Raw genomic sequence first — 14,969 nt, forward strand, 5'->3', positions numbered from 1 at the left:
ATATATAAAATAAAACTTTTTTTTTAATCTTAATTTTTATCTAATCTTATCAGTTTGCATGGTCATGATGCTTCTGCATTAAATATTACTCTGCACTTACATGATTACACACTAATATGTGCAAGTTTTCCGGGACTGAGCTGGAAGTAATAAGACTGTGTACGAAGAATGTGTACGTGCTGCTGTGTCGTCGTCTTCTTCCTCTCTTTTGCACCTTGAGACTGAAACAGTGTGTTCTTTGTCTTAAACACTGCCTAGTGGCACACACAGTTGAAGTTACGGAAACAAAAACAAGAGGGCCACCATGTCCATTCATCCTTCTGAGATACTCTCCCAGCATTTCAATGCACACCCCTTTCTCTAATGGACTTTGCAGGCGTCTGCAGCCCGGCCTACAATGAAATCGGGGTCTGCTGTGCACGTCAGTCACACATGAATGAACCCTGTAAGCCTAGCCCCTTCACTCTTCCTTTATGCCACGGAGTGAATATTGAGATAAATGGATGCACCAGTCATTAGATGGGCTGGGTGGGGGGTTAAAATAAGCAGTGAATACAGAGTTCCATTATACAACTCAGCTTGGTGTGTTTTTTAAGGTAAAAAGCCCAGACATTGCCACAGGCTTGTCAGGAAGATAGTTGAACTTTAAGTTATTCACCTCTGTTAATATCCTCTGAGGATGTTCTGATTGAACTTTTCCTTTGCGTCTTCCTAGACCTTGCTTTAAAATGGCAGTCGGGACCGTGTGCTGACTGACAGGCGGAAAGAGAAATGAGGGAACCGGAGGAGAAAGGGAGAGTAATTTAGGATCCGAGTGGTGTTGAGGTCTTAGACCCGTCTGAGGGGACGGCTGATGACAGCCAAGGTGAGAGGCGAGCTGCCTCGGTGCTCTCTAATGTCAGTCACGCTCTCTCACTCGTACATCTTTTCACTTTATCATGAAATCTTTTCCTCTCTGATCTCCTTTTTCTCACTGTCTGAGGATTCTTTCACATTCTTGACTCCCGTTTTAATGCCCCTTAGAGATGTTCACTTTTTTCCTCGAACTTGCTGTCTCATTGAGAACGAATAATCTACAGATGTTAGATGGTTTCACTGGCTTCAAGAAAAGTGGATTTTGGCTCTGTTTTTTGCACTGCTTGTAAGACATGAGTGAGCCAAGTACAAATGGTGAGGTTTTGTGAGTTTCCATGTTAATTTTATAAAATTTTTTAATATATCTGAGTATGCATCTGATATACTTTAATGCATCTAAACTGAATTCTGTGTAAATTCCAAGGTTGTGCACAACAGAATTTAACTGAGAATGTATTTTCAATTCCAAGTCCATTCTTTTACCAGTTTAAATTGAAATAGCAAACAGGACGCAAAATTGAATGGAAGTAGAAATTAAATGAATTGAACAAAGAAATTCATATACAACTCATATAATAAATCTTTAAATAGAAAAGCAAAAAAATTACTTGCTTTCCCTTATTTTGAAGATTCATAGGCCATGGATTCATTTTCTCCATAGGGGAATTGATTTTGAACGACAACTTATAAACAATTATACGAGGATTTTAATTCCATAAAGCGCTATGTATAACATAGAGCAAGTTTTCCTATGCTATCAAACTACTTAAATATTTGCATGTTTTGTGATAAACATAAAATATATTGTGTATATATATAAAATTAACATCTTTAAATCAATAGTTTTATGTTATTCACAATGCTTCATGTGACAGTTCTTTCCCTCATTAAAGCAGTTAGGTACAGTACAGCAGTCTTATACTTTTTATTTTTATTTTCATTTTTATTTTATTTTTCATATTTTTCAAATACTTTTTTGCTTCAAGTCTGTATTGAGTCGAGATGATTGTGATTCATCTCGTAGCAGATTGGTTTGGTTCATGGCTTAGAACTCTTAAATTAAGACTTTTTAAAAAAATTTCTATGGGAAAAATTAATGGGAAAAAATTTCTAAAACCAAGGTTGCTGCAAAAGTGGACTATTTAGTAAATTCCTTTTTTGCTTCAAATTCAAGTTCAAATTCCACTTCCTGCGGGGTGTGGCCAGTTGAATTAATTGAATTCATATTCATGAACGCAATGGAGTAAATTCTTCAATTCAAAATTTTGCACAACAAAATATTTATCTATTTCTTTATGAAAGATACTCATGCTGTTTTATCCATCACTTGCACTCACGGATGTGGCCATGTTCTGTTTCTCTGCATATCTTTGAATGTTTGAGCTGGCAGTCAGTCAATGAGAACTGCTGATTTAACTGATGTTTGAATAGCTGAGACTCATTTGATGAGTTTTTGAGGGAAGCGTCTTCAGACATTTGCATCTCTCTAGTGTTTCCTCCTACCGTAGGTTGTGGAGCTCCGTGGGAATATGGCAGTGTGGCAAGATGAAGAAAACTCTATCATTAAACTATGTGTTATGGTTTCTGGCCACCACTATGTCTCCATCTTTACTAACCAAACCTCAGCTTTGAAGTTAGGCATTAAATTACTGGAGTTTTAAGTGCTTGTTGTTTAAAGGACAGAAATTTTGCCATGTTTCAGCTTGTTGCTATGAAACGCTGTGTTGAACCTCTCTGTGGGCTTATGTGATTACTCAGAGATCCATCAACTTAAGGATTCAGACTCACCTGGGTGCATTGTTTTATGCCTATAGGATGATAAATCGAGGAAATGGCTGTTTGGTACCGGTCATGGCCTCCAGCATATGTGCATCTCCAATTACACCTAATAGCACTTTTTGGGCCCAGCAGTCCATGTGTATCTTTAATCCCTGCACTATATATTAAACCCTCTTGTTGTACAGCAAAATCTTCCATGAAACAAAATATCAAACTGTTTTAGCATTGAAAGTTTAAGTTATTCATGAAAAAAGATGAAGATATTTGTGAGCGTTGTTATGGTGGAGTAGATCTGTCATGGTTTTTAGATCTAGAGTTGAACTGGTTGCCCTGAATAATCAAAACACAAAAGTAATATGTTGTCATGGTAACTATGGTAGGTGATATATCTCTCTGTGATTGCTTTGGAAATACATAAGAATTTTCCTCAGAATACCAGGTGCCATTTTCTCAATAAATTTCCATTAACAATTTGCCTGGAGGGGTACAAAATTAAATTGTGTGAACGGGAAGTAGAATTTAACATTACATTGTATACAGTAGGAAAAAGGAACCACACACATGTGCTTTGCATTGTATTACATTAGGATATAGAATGGAACATTTGAGTATATTGATTTACTGGTTAAAAAAAATGCTCATTGCAGATTTTTTTCTTTCTATTTATAGGGAAAGAAAGCATTGCATGAATATGAATTCATCTACATATAAATGTCTTTTTTTCTAAATAGAACTCAGCAGGAAACTTAAGTTGTACGTTGAAATTTATTCAGTCAGTAGATTGAAATCAAAATCAAAACCATACAGAAGTTTCTCTCTATATATTTCATTTTGTTGGTGTTTTACAAGTTAAGTGTCTCTAACTGTCAGAGCACATCAGATGAATGGCAGTCATTATAATACAGAAAAGATGTTTGTGCATGTGACTACACAACTTAGACTGCTTAAACCAGTTTAAAGAATGACATCATGCACCATAAACATATCAATGAGAAATATGTGGCAGATTTTTTCCCCATTTGGCCAGCAGTTTTTCTTTGTTTCTCTCATGCAGGAGTTGAAGTTTGGCATGTGAACTTCTAGGGGCCACAGGGGGTGGCTATATATTAACTTTCAAATGTCATAAATTGTCGAGTTTATGGTGACAATGGTGTGACCTTTCACCAACTACTGCATATCTAAAGTAGGGGCTTAGCAGGCATGTGCATTATAGAGACCATGTATCTAATGATTCATAGAGAGATGCGGTCTTTGAAAAATGAGATTCAATGATACCGATCTGCTTTGTTCAGCACGGGAGACCGAAAATGCTTTAGAGGTGAACAATGTTATATAACCCATCTGTACATATTTTTTACATGAAGACAGCATTATAGCAGAACTCCATAAAACAAAGAACCTGTTCTCCTGTAGAAAGTGCTTGAATATAAAATTCTTTGAATATATGGATTTTTAATCCATTAGCTGGTGAGGGGAGCAGGAAAGGGATTTGATTCTTGGCCCAGATTTGTCAAAGTTCCTGTCTGTGCATTTAAATACATAGTGGAAGTGTTGGAGCCTTCAGAAGGAAATTGCCTCGGCTCGCTGTTATTGAAGTCAGTGCTGTAAAGACTGAATCTCTGAACAATAGATTACAAACATTACCTGTTCCAAAAACATAGACACTTGAAAATATTTCTGACGCATGTCAATATAACAAAAAAGGGGAGCACAAGACACATGCATTAAACATAAACTTACACTTCGTACATGATTAAAGAACTCTAAAAATATAAAAGGGAACAATTTGTTCTTATTATCTAGTATGTTTGTGAATGACTGTGGCAGATGTGACCATTATTAAGTAGAGATATACTTGCAATACGTCCTAACCTCCAATATCACAAATGTAATGAATTCATTACATCTCATTTATAGGAACCAAACAAGTGACAAGTGATTTTTCTAAACTTAACTATTCACAGATTCTGAGGCATTGTTTTAAATAAAACACTATATTAAGTTAATGACACCATTATGTCCTGTATTATCTGCACCTGTTCTCGTTAGTCCCTGATTAGTTTACCTTTCTCCACCTGTGCCTGTTTAGCTCCCTCATCACTCTGTGTATTTATACTCCCCGTTCTGTTCATGCTGTTTGTTACCTTTTATTCATCAAGTAAACTTTAATGTTATTTGTATCCTGCATCCCTCGCCTTCTTTACACGGTGTGTTCCGTGACAGAATAACCGACCCTCTAAATGAGTATATATTTCTAAGATGATGGACTCACCTGTACTGCACCCCCTTCTTCACCCGGAGAACTGACGGTGGCTGGGGTACCTAGCCATGATGCTCCAGAGCGGTGAATTCTCTCTCATCACTCGAGAGCACAAGGCACACACCAAGGCTGTTCCAGTACCGGAGCCAGAGAAGATCAAAGTGCCGGAGCCTTGGCAGGCGGATCAGTCGATCGCAGAACCAGGAGCGGACATTGACCTAATAGATCTGTGGTCGGCGGATCCACCCAAGTCCCCACCCTTGTATCATCAGTCTCTTCACCGGTTCCATCCAGAGACCTTCTTCTGCCCTCTTCCCACCCTAACATCCTGATCCCGCCTCCATCACTAGTTTCGGCCAGTCTCCTGCATCCGTCGGCACCCCTGGTGTCATCAAGCTCCTTGCCTCTGCCACTGCCGCTAGCTCCGTGCAGCTCACCTGCCTCACCTCGGGCCTCTCCAACAGCAGCACAGCATGAGAGTCTCCAGCTACGCATCGGGCCTCCGGGCCCACGCCTCCACCTCAGCCCGTCAACCCGTCACCTGCACCTTGCCTCACCACTCCTTCATCACTGCCACGGCCACGGGAAGACTCCGTTCGGTTCCATCAGGACTCCAGGTCGGCCTTCGGTGGTCAACGCCCAGCTGCTGACATGGACTTCCAGTGTTCTGGTGATGCCTACAACCTGCACCCCTACGTCGTCATCATCAGACTCCTCCCTTCCTTTGGCTTCCCCATCGCCCTCTCTCACTGCATCGTCGCCAGATCCCTGTCAACGCCTCAGTCCTGTGAGTCAGCAGCTGGGCTTCAGACTTCCAGCGCTTCGGTTTCGCCCTGGTCTGTCAACCTCTCTACTAAGCCGGTTCCTACCTTCACCACGGTTCTGCCTCCGTTGTCCGGACCCTGGATTCTGCCCAACCCATCACTCAGGTCTCCACCCTGGCTCCTCCCACCTTCAGCTCCACCATGGTCCACCATTCTGCCGACTCTTCCACGTCATCACCATCCGTCACCAGCTCCACGCCCTCCACCTAAGCCTCCGCCTCATCTCCACACCCTCTGTCGTCTTCACCTGTTCTCGTTAGTCCCTAATTAGTTTACCTTTCTCCACCTGTGCCTGTTTAGCTCCCTCATCACTCTGTATTTGTACTCGCTGTTCTGTTCATCCTATGTCGGTTATTGAATGGTCATGCTGTTTGTTACCTTTTATTCATCAAGGAAACTTTAATGTTATTTGTATCCTGCATTCTTCGGCCTCTTTATGCAGTGTGTTCCATGACAGTTAACAGCAATATTTCATTTAAAGGTATAGTTCACCCAAAAATGAAAATTCTCATTTCATCACCATTATGTTGGTCCAAAATATATGAGTGTCTTTCTTTTGAGGAACACATAAGAAGAGACCTTGAATAATGTTTCAATAGAAAGTCAGTAGGGTACAAAACAACACTAGTCCCTAAAAATAAACACAGCAAGTCATTTAGGTTTGGAGCAACATGAGGTGAATTTTCATTTTTTGGGTGAATTCTCTTTAAATATGTAGAATTAAAGCATTTGATTGATGAAGTGCTGGTGCTATGTGTTCTTGTGGTAACAGATTGTCCCTGGATAAATGTTGAACATGATTTGCGCTTTAAAAGAACTAGCAAATCTGCATTGAATATATTAAATTCAAAACATGCTTTCATTATGGTTTTTAAGGGCCATATGTAGGGTATGAAAATAAGGAATAAACCTACAGTACCACTCCGGGAGGTTGTGGGGCCTCTTAGAAATCCGAACTGGTAGTTTATTGTAAGGGAATACTAGAAGGATTCCAACCACCCACTCCCCCAGTAAAAATTGGAAAAATAGTCATTTAACGTGGTGAAGAGAAAAAAAGGTATTTGCTGCAGATTTCTGTTAAGGACTTAACAGACTTTTGTAAAAACGAGAGAGGCATGCAAAAGTGTATGCAGTGCAGATTTCTCTGTGTTATTTTAGAACACCTGGGTCCCTTGAGAGCCCATGGAGATTTGTGGAGCGTTGCTGTTGGAATTTTTTCAAGCTGTAATTGCACTTGCTATATCCTTGGGGAGAACTTAAACACAAACAATAGGTGTGATTGGTGCCTGAAGGTGACCTAAGATGTTTTGTTTTTTTTTTCTCAGAGAAACTAAAGAATATGATAAAAGGTAGTCTTTTTGGCAAAATGGTGTGGACAGCTGAAGGGACAATAAATGTGAGACATCTGGACTTACCCAAGCGTATCTTTATATTTTCTTGTGGCAGCAAATATGGTTTTGATGACAGTCCACAAAATGTGACAGTTTTAAAGTATTTGTAGATGCATTGTAACACCTGGGAGGAATTATTTCTGTTGTATTCAGTAACTTTCTGCTTTTAATAGCATTTTCTGTGTTTTCTCAGTTCAGGGCATAAAAAGTTTAAAGAGATAGTTCACCCAATAATTCAAATCAGTTACCCACCCTCAGGTTGGTCCAAACTGTATGACTTTCTTTAATTTGTGGAACAAAAAAGGTGAAAATATATAAATATTGTGCTGGTCGTTCTTTTCCATGGATTACAATGAATGGTGACTGGAGCTTTACAAGCTTAAAAAAGAAAGATAAAGCACACCAAAAGCTATCATAAAATATAAAAGTGGTCCAAAAGACCACTGTTATATTACTGCTATATTACAGGTCTCCTGTAGCTGTATGATAGATTTACAACCAAATTTTGATCAATGTATCAGATCAGTGTAAGTGGAATTTGAGAACTGGATCACACTGATTTGTGAGCAAATCATTCATTGAATCAAACATCACTAAAACTCATGCTTTCAGTGAATAATGACAAAAATCTATTGTATTGATTTAGAAAACTGGTAATAGAGCACACACATATAGAACACATTCATGATACTTTTATCATGCTTTTTTTTTTGAGCTTTGGAAGAATGAAAGCAAAAAAAAAAAAAAAAAGCATTATATGTTGAACTTGGATGCCTGAAAGAACAAAGTGATTTCTTAGAAACATCCATCTTGGCATTTTGTTTTTAAAAGTCATTTACATTTACTTTTAAAGTCAAACCTGACTGAAGTACCTTTAAAATGTCATGTGCTAAAAAAAAAAAAAAAAAAAAAAAAAAAACTAGACTAGTGAATACACAAGCTTTTCACGTAACCTGTCTCAATCCACAACCCTTTAAAAATCACAGCTTTATCTGTTACTCTCAAATCTCGATGTGGAAACAACTAAAGTTGTTTGTTCAAAGCCTCATAGAAATGAGCTTTCACACTTGATCCCTGGTTTATTATGGCTTGTGGACACTGTTCAATAACACACATAGCGCTCACCAGCGCTTCATCTGCCCTCAGTGCAGCTCTGAGTGCCCTTATGTTTGCTGCAGTGAGTGCCAAAAAGAGCTCAGATGAGGGTCAAAAAAAGCTTTGGTGAGGTGTCTAAGGTCCAACCCAGGGTGAGAGGCCATGCGCTGGGTCTCCTATCACACTCACCCCAACAGCCCAATGACCTGTGAACACAGTCTGCTTGGGGCTGGTCAGACAGAGTTATTTTTGTTATTAAACCACTGAAGCAGAACAAACGTAAAAAATAGAGACAGATATCCAGACATGAGAGAGATTGCTGAAAAAACAGCAATCTAGGTAAATACATTGAATACTTTGGCTTTTGATTTATTGTGGTGTATTAAATTGTGGTGTTGCATAATTGTTGTCTTAGCAGAAGAGAATAAGAAAAATATAGAAAGAATATGGCTGATTCAAATAATCTATTCATAGTTTGAAAGAGACTTTATAATAGGAAGGTCATCTGTCTTCACATATTCCTCTCTGAATAGACGAAGACATGGCAGCTAATTTTTTTTCTTCATCACAGCTAAAACTGAAAGAGGAATAAAATGTTCCAACTCTCATGTAATGTTAGTGTATAGTGTGTACTTTTAGCAGATTCTGTCTGCCTGAATCAAACTTAGTTTGGTTAATCTCAGTTACCCAATAGTCAAATCATTTTCATAATATAGGCTCTGTGCTTTAAAAGGATAGTTCAAACCAAAATTAAAAGTCTCATCATTTACTCACCCTTATGTTGTTCCAAACCTGTATGTCTTTCTTTCTTCAGTGAAAGTGGAACACAAAAGGAGATATTTTGAAAATTGCAGATACAACAAAAGTCAGTGGGGTTCCGGTGTTGTTTTGGATTCACTTTCATTTTATGTACAAAATCCATCAAAACATTCTTCAAGATGTTTTAAAGAAGAAAGTATGTCATATAGGTATTTTCAGTTCATGAATGATGCTCCTAATTGTATAACTGAATGTCTGAACTGTCCTTCTTTAAACCATAATATCATTGTCTCACATGTAATCAATGCATTCCGAGGTTATTGTTGAACACATTTCAATAGTCACACATAAGCAGGTTTCAGGAGGAATATGCATAATATTTGTAGAGTGTTGTACTGCATGTTCTGCATATGCACAAATGTAAGTGCATGGATGTGTGAAAATGTTTGGATGTGTGTTAGTATGTGAGTAAGCGAGTTAGAGAGAGATGGAGAGTTTGTTCCAAGGAGTTGACAGAAGCGGCTGATGAGCTGATGCGTGACTTGTCCTCTTTAGCACCCTGCATGATTACTAACACAAGGGATGTGGATATGCATATGACAGAAAGTGGTGATAAAAAGTAGAGAGAAGGAGAGAGCAGGAGTGAAGGACGTGTAGTTGAAGGCTGATATCGTGTGGAGGTTTGATGAAGTAGTGGCTTTGCCAGGGAATGATATTTCAGAGGTCTTGTGAGAAAGAACACAGGAAAAGCAGATATATAAATGGCAAGCTGTCAACAGTGAGAATGTGACATTTTACATTTGATATATATTTTTTCCCACAGAACTCTTTTGCATTTTGGGATTGCCTTCTTTGCTAAGGATATGGAGAAATTATGCCACTGTAGGCAGCTTTGTAACAAATATTTATACCAACAATATTTACATTTTCCTATTATTTTCAGATACATTTAAAAATATACAAAATCCCCCAGCAGTAAATTACTAATATAATTTAAAAAATGTATTTACATAAATATATATTTCCTCATATATTTTTCAGATTTTAGTACTAATAATTATATTTGTATTTAAAAAAAAAAAAAAAAAAAAAATATATATATATATATATATATATATATATATATATATATATATATATATATATATATATATATATATATATATATATATATATATATATATATATATATATATATATATATATATATATATATGTAATATATTAATATTTATTTCTTTAAAACAATTTTAGTAGTAAAACAAAAATAGCCCCATCAGCATTAAGGGAGAATGCAGTTGGGTGATGCAAGTGCAGAAAGACAGATACAAATGAGGTGTGTATACAGACTGCACACACACTTTGCTGAGGCTGACACTGTATGTAAAACTGAGTTGACTCTGCAGTGCTGACAGAAGACACGTTCAGACTGATTTGAGACCTGCTCTTGTCTCTCTCTTAATGGGTGTTGTACATTACCTGTCAAAAGTTTGTTAAATTTTTTAAAATGTTTTTGAAAGAAGTCACCAAGGCTGCATTTAATCAGAAATTAAGCCTTAAACTAAATGTTCCATTCCCTTGTTCCATTAAAGGTGCCATCGGATGTTTTTTCACAAGATGTAATATAAGTCTAAGGTGTCCCCTGAATGTGTCTGTGAAGTTTCAGCTCAAAATACCCCATAGATTTTTTTAAATAATTTTTTTAACTGCCTATTTTGGGGCATCATTACAAATGCGCCGATGCAGGCCCCTTTAATTGCTCGCGCTCTCCACCCCCCCACCCCCCAGAGCTCTTGACGCTATCACTGCATAAACAAAGTTCACACAGCTAATATAACGCTCATAATGGATCTTTACAAAGTGTTCGTCATGCAGCATGTCTAATCGCATAAGTACAGTATTTATTTGGATGTTTTCATTTGATTCTGAATGAATTTGATGGTGCTCCGTGGCTAAGGGCTAATGCTACACTGTTGGAGAGAGTTATAAAGAATGAAGTTGTTTCTGCATTATACAGACTGCAAGTGTTTAAAAATGAAAATAGCGACAGCTCTCTTGTCTCTGTGAATACAGTAAGAAACAATGGTAACTTTAACCACATTTAACAGTACATTAGCAACGTGCCAACAAAACATTTAGAAAGACAATTTACAAATATCACTAAAAATATCATGATATCATGAATCATGTCAGTTATTATCACTCCATCTGCCATTTTTCGCTGTTGTTCTTGCTTGCTTACCTAGTCTGATGATTCAGCTGTGCACATCCAGACGTTAACTGGCTGCCCTTGTCTAATGCCTTTCATAATATTGGGAACATGGGCTGGCATATACAAATATTGGGGCGTACACCCTGACTGTTACGTAATAGTTGGTGTTATGTTGAGATTCGCCTGTTCTTCAGAGGTCTTTTAAACAAATGAGATTTATATAAGAAGGAAACAATGGAGTTTGAGACTCACTGTATGTCTTTTCCATGTACTGAATTCTTGTTATTCAACTATGCCGAGGAAAATTTAATTTTAAATTCGATGGCACCTTTAATATTTATGCAAAATGTTTTATTAAGCTCTAGTTTTTTACTTATTTAAAAGTCTTAATCCATAATAATAATAATAATAATATGTAATCCTTCAGAAATCATGCTAATATGCTGATTTTCTGCTAAAAAAAACATTTATTATTATTATTATTATCATCAATGTTGAAAACTTGCTGCTTAACATATTTGTGGAAACATTTGTGGTAAGATTTAAAAACAAAAAAGGGAAATTAATAATTTTATTCATCAAGGATGACAGTGAAGTGACAGTGAAGACATTTATAATGTTACAAAAGATTTCTGTTCAATAAATTATTTAATAAATGCAAATAAATGCTGTTCATTGAACTTTCTATTCATCAAAGAATCCTGAAAAAATTTCTGAAGGATCATATGACACTAAAGACTGGAGTAATGGCTGCTGAAAATTCAACTTTGCCATCACAGGAATAAATGACATTTTAAAATATATTAAAATCGAAAAAGGTTCTTTTAATTTGTAATAATATTTCACAGTATTACTCTTTTTACTGTATTTTTGATTAAATAAATTGGCTAGCATAAGAGACTTCTTTCAAAAACATAAAAATGTTTGTAATGTTTCCAAACTGTTGACAGGTACTGTATATAGTTTGGTAGAATAGAGCTAGTCTAAGATCAGAATAAGTAAGGTATCTTCCATCGGGAGCATTCCCAGCAGCTCTCCATAGAGATGGCTGCCATAACCTCAACTCAGCTCATCTGCCCTGTAAAATGCCCTTATCCTGCTCTTTGTTCCTTCTCCGCCCTCTCATTCATCTAAGCAGAGATGCATGGCAGAAAGGAGACAAAGAGCCAGTGAGACTGAAGACGATCCACAGTTCAGACAGATCACAAAGCCCGAGTCTTAAAAGAGTCTATCCAGGAAATCTCTTGTCATGCTTGCCGTGCAAAAGCCCTGCACCCTCTCCCAACCTATTCAGAGGCTACTATCCTCGCTATCCCATACAACAAAAACATATATTTTCAGAAATATAATAAATAAATAAATTACTATAGATAAATTTTTAAATATTTACATAATCTATATTTTCATAAGTTTATTAATTTAGTTAAATATTTAATTTAGTTAATATTTCCTCTATCTATCTATCTATCTATCTATATATCTATATATCTATATATCTATCTATCTATATATCTATCTACCTATCTATCTACCTATCTACCTATCTACCTATCTACCTATCTACCTATCTATCTATCTATCTATCTATCTATCTATCTATCTATCTATCTATCTATCTATCTATCTATCTATCTATCTATCTATATCTATATCTATCTATCTATATCTATATCTATATCTATCTATATCTATATCTATATCTATATCTATATCTATATATATATATAATATATATATATAATATATATATATAATATATCTATATATCTATATATCTATATATATATATATATCTATATACAGCTATGGAAATAATTAAGAGACCACTCCAAGTTCAGAAATCAATGTTAAGTGGTCTCTTAATTTCTTTCCATAGCTGTATATATAAACTGTTTATTTTAATTTACATTTTTACATGTATCTAAATATATGTATATATTGTCCAAAATATATTTAAAAATACATTTTTAATTTAACCAAAAAATTTAAGAGTGGGAAATGTATTTTTGTGCCCGTTGACGGACATTTTGAAATATATTTTGGCATTTGATGGTTTAAATTCAAAATATTTTCACATTTAAAATATATACTGTACAGTATTTCCTTAGCTCATAATACACACACACACATACTTATATATACCATATAGGATTAAGAACAAAAACACTAAACTTATGCCAGTTGTAGACTCAGTTTCAGACAGTTATCAACTACAGGATTTGTGGAGTGTGTAGTCATGCTTGTGAAAAGACAACTTTGTAAAGCTTCATGTGTACCAAGGCTTAGTCTTGTCTGTGGCATGCAGTCAACGTGTTATTGCACTCCTAGCTTGGAGAATCAGAGACATAAACCTCTAGGACATCTTAATCTCTGCAGAAATACACCCTGACACACAGTTTTGTGCCTCTACCTGCTTCGTATGAATAAATCATCCATCCAAACTGGCAGTCTGTCTCTCTACTCAGCACTGGAAACGGCGCTTCATTCCCAGCGCTGCCGGAGATATGGCTTTATACTCTGCGGGCCCGGGTAGACGCTCATATTGAGCTCAATATTTCCTGAGTCGATAGGGTGAAGAGAAAGACTGCACATTTGTGATAAAAGTGCCACAACATGCCTTAACTGATGTATTACCCCATTTATTTTGTGAAGGGAAGGAGAGGCAGGGGACACTGGATAAGAGTGTTGTCTTTTGTCACAACTGGTGAAAGTCAAAGGACGTAAACACTTTTTCCGCAGAGTTGTACGTGATGGTGGGTTGGGGATTACATGGTATCTGTGGGACATTGTACAATGTCATCAGAGCTGTTTGCGGAAAGGCAGATGGAGGTGGACAGAGGGAGGGATGGGGTGTCTTGAAAGAAAAGAAGGGGAGATGACGAGAGGAGTGAAATATCAGACATGCAAGGAGAGTTGGACATCAATCACAGAAGTTTGTCAAAGAAGAGGTCTTAATTAGATTCATTATGCCTTAAAGTGTCTTTCCACTATATTTTATCTTGTATTAATTAGGTGACAGGGACAAACATAGAAGTATGACATGCTAAACAGGTTTTTGCATTATTGCATTCTCTGAAGGTATGTATGATATGCCATAGCTGATTCATCTGTTTCTCTGACATTCCAGCAATGGCCCCTGTCCACTATAAACATGTAGCCATTTCACCCTTGGACAGTTTTAGTGTCATTTTTATAAATTACTATATTAAATAATAGCTAAAATAATAGTAAAAATAGTTTCTGTCCCTCAACACATTGATATGAACTCTCCTACATTAAATACAGCTGGCATACCAATCCATTTGTGTGGTCCTCTATGCTAATCTTAAAGGTCCCGTTCTTCGTGATCACGTTTCAAACTTTAGTTCGTGTGTAATGTTGTTGTTAGAGTATAAATAAAATCTGTAAAATTTTAAAGCTCAAAGTTCAATGCCAAGCGAGATATTTTATTTAACAGAAGTCGCCTACATCGAACGGCCAGTTTGGAGTACATCCCTCTACTTCCTTCTTTAATGACGTCACTAAAACAGTTTTTTGACTAACCTCCGCCCACAGGAATACGCAAGAGTTGCGTTTGTAGAGTGTGTTTGTTGCCATGTCGTCGAAACGCTGTTATTTTCATCCCGCAGTTCAATCACCGGGTCTGATTCCGGCTCAGATTGATAGGGTAAAATTAAAGACATGTTTACAATAACACTGAGCATGTGCATCTCCACGTTATGGTAAGAGGCGTGACCTTTCCGGGCAAGATGCGCTAAACTGCTGTCGAATCACAACACAGGAACCGCTGGCAC

The sequence above is a fragment of the Chanodichthys erythropterus genome, chromosome 13, assembly GCF_024489055.1.
Source record: "Chanodichthys erythropterus isolate Z2021 chromosome 13, ASM2448905v1, whole genome shotgun sequence".
Lineage (NCBI taxonomy): Eukaryota > Metazoa > Chordata > Actinopteri > Cypriniformes > Xenocyprididae > Chanodichthys > Chanodichthys erythropterus.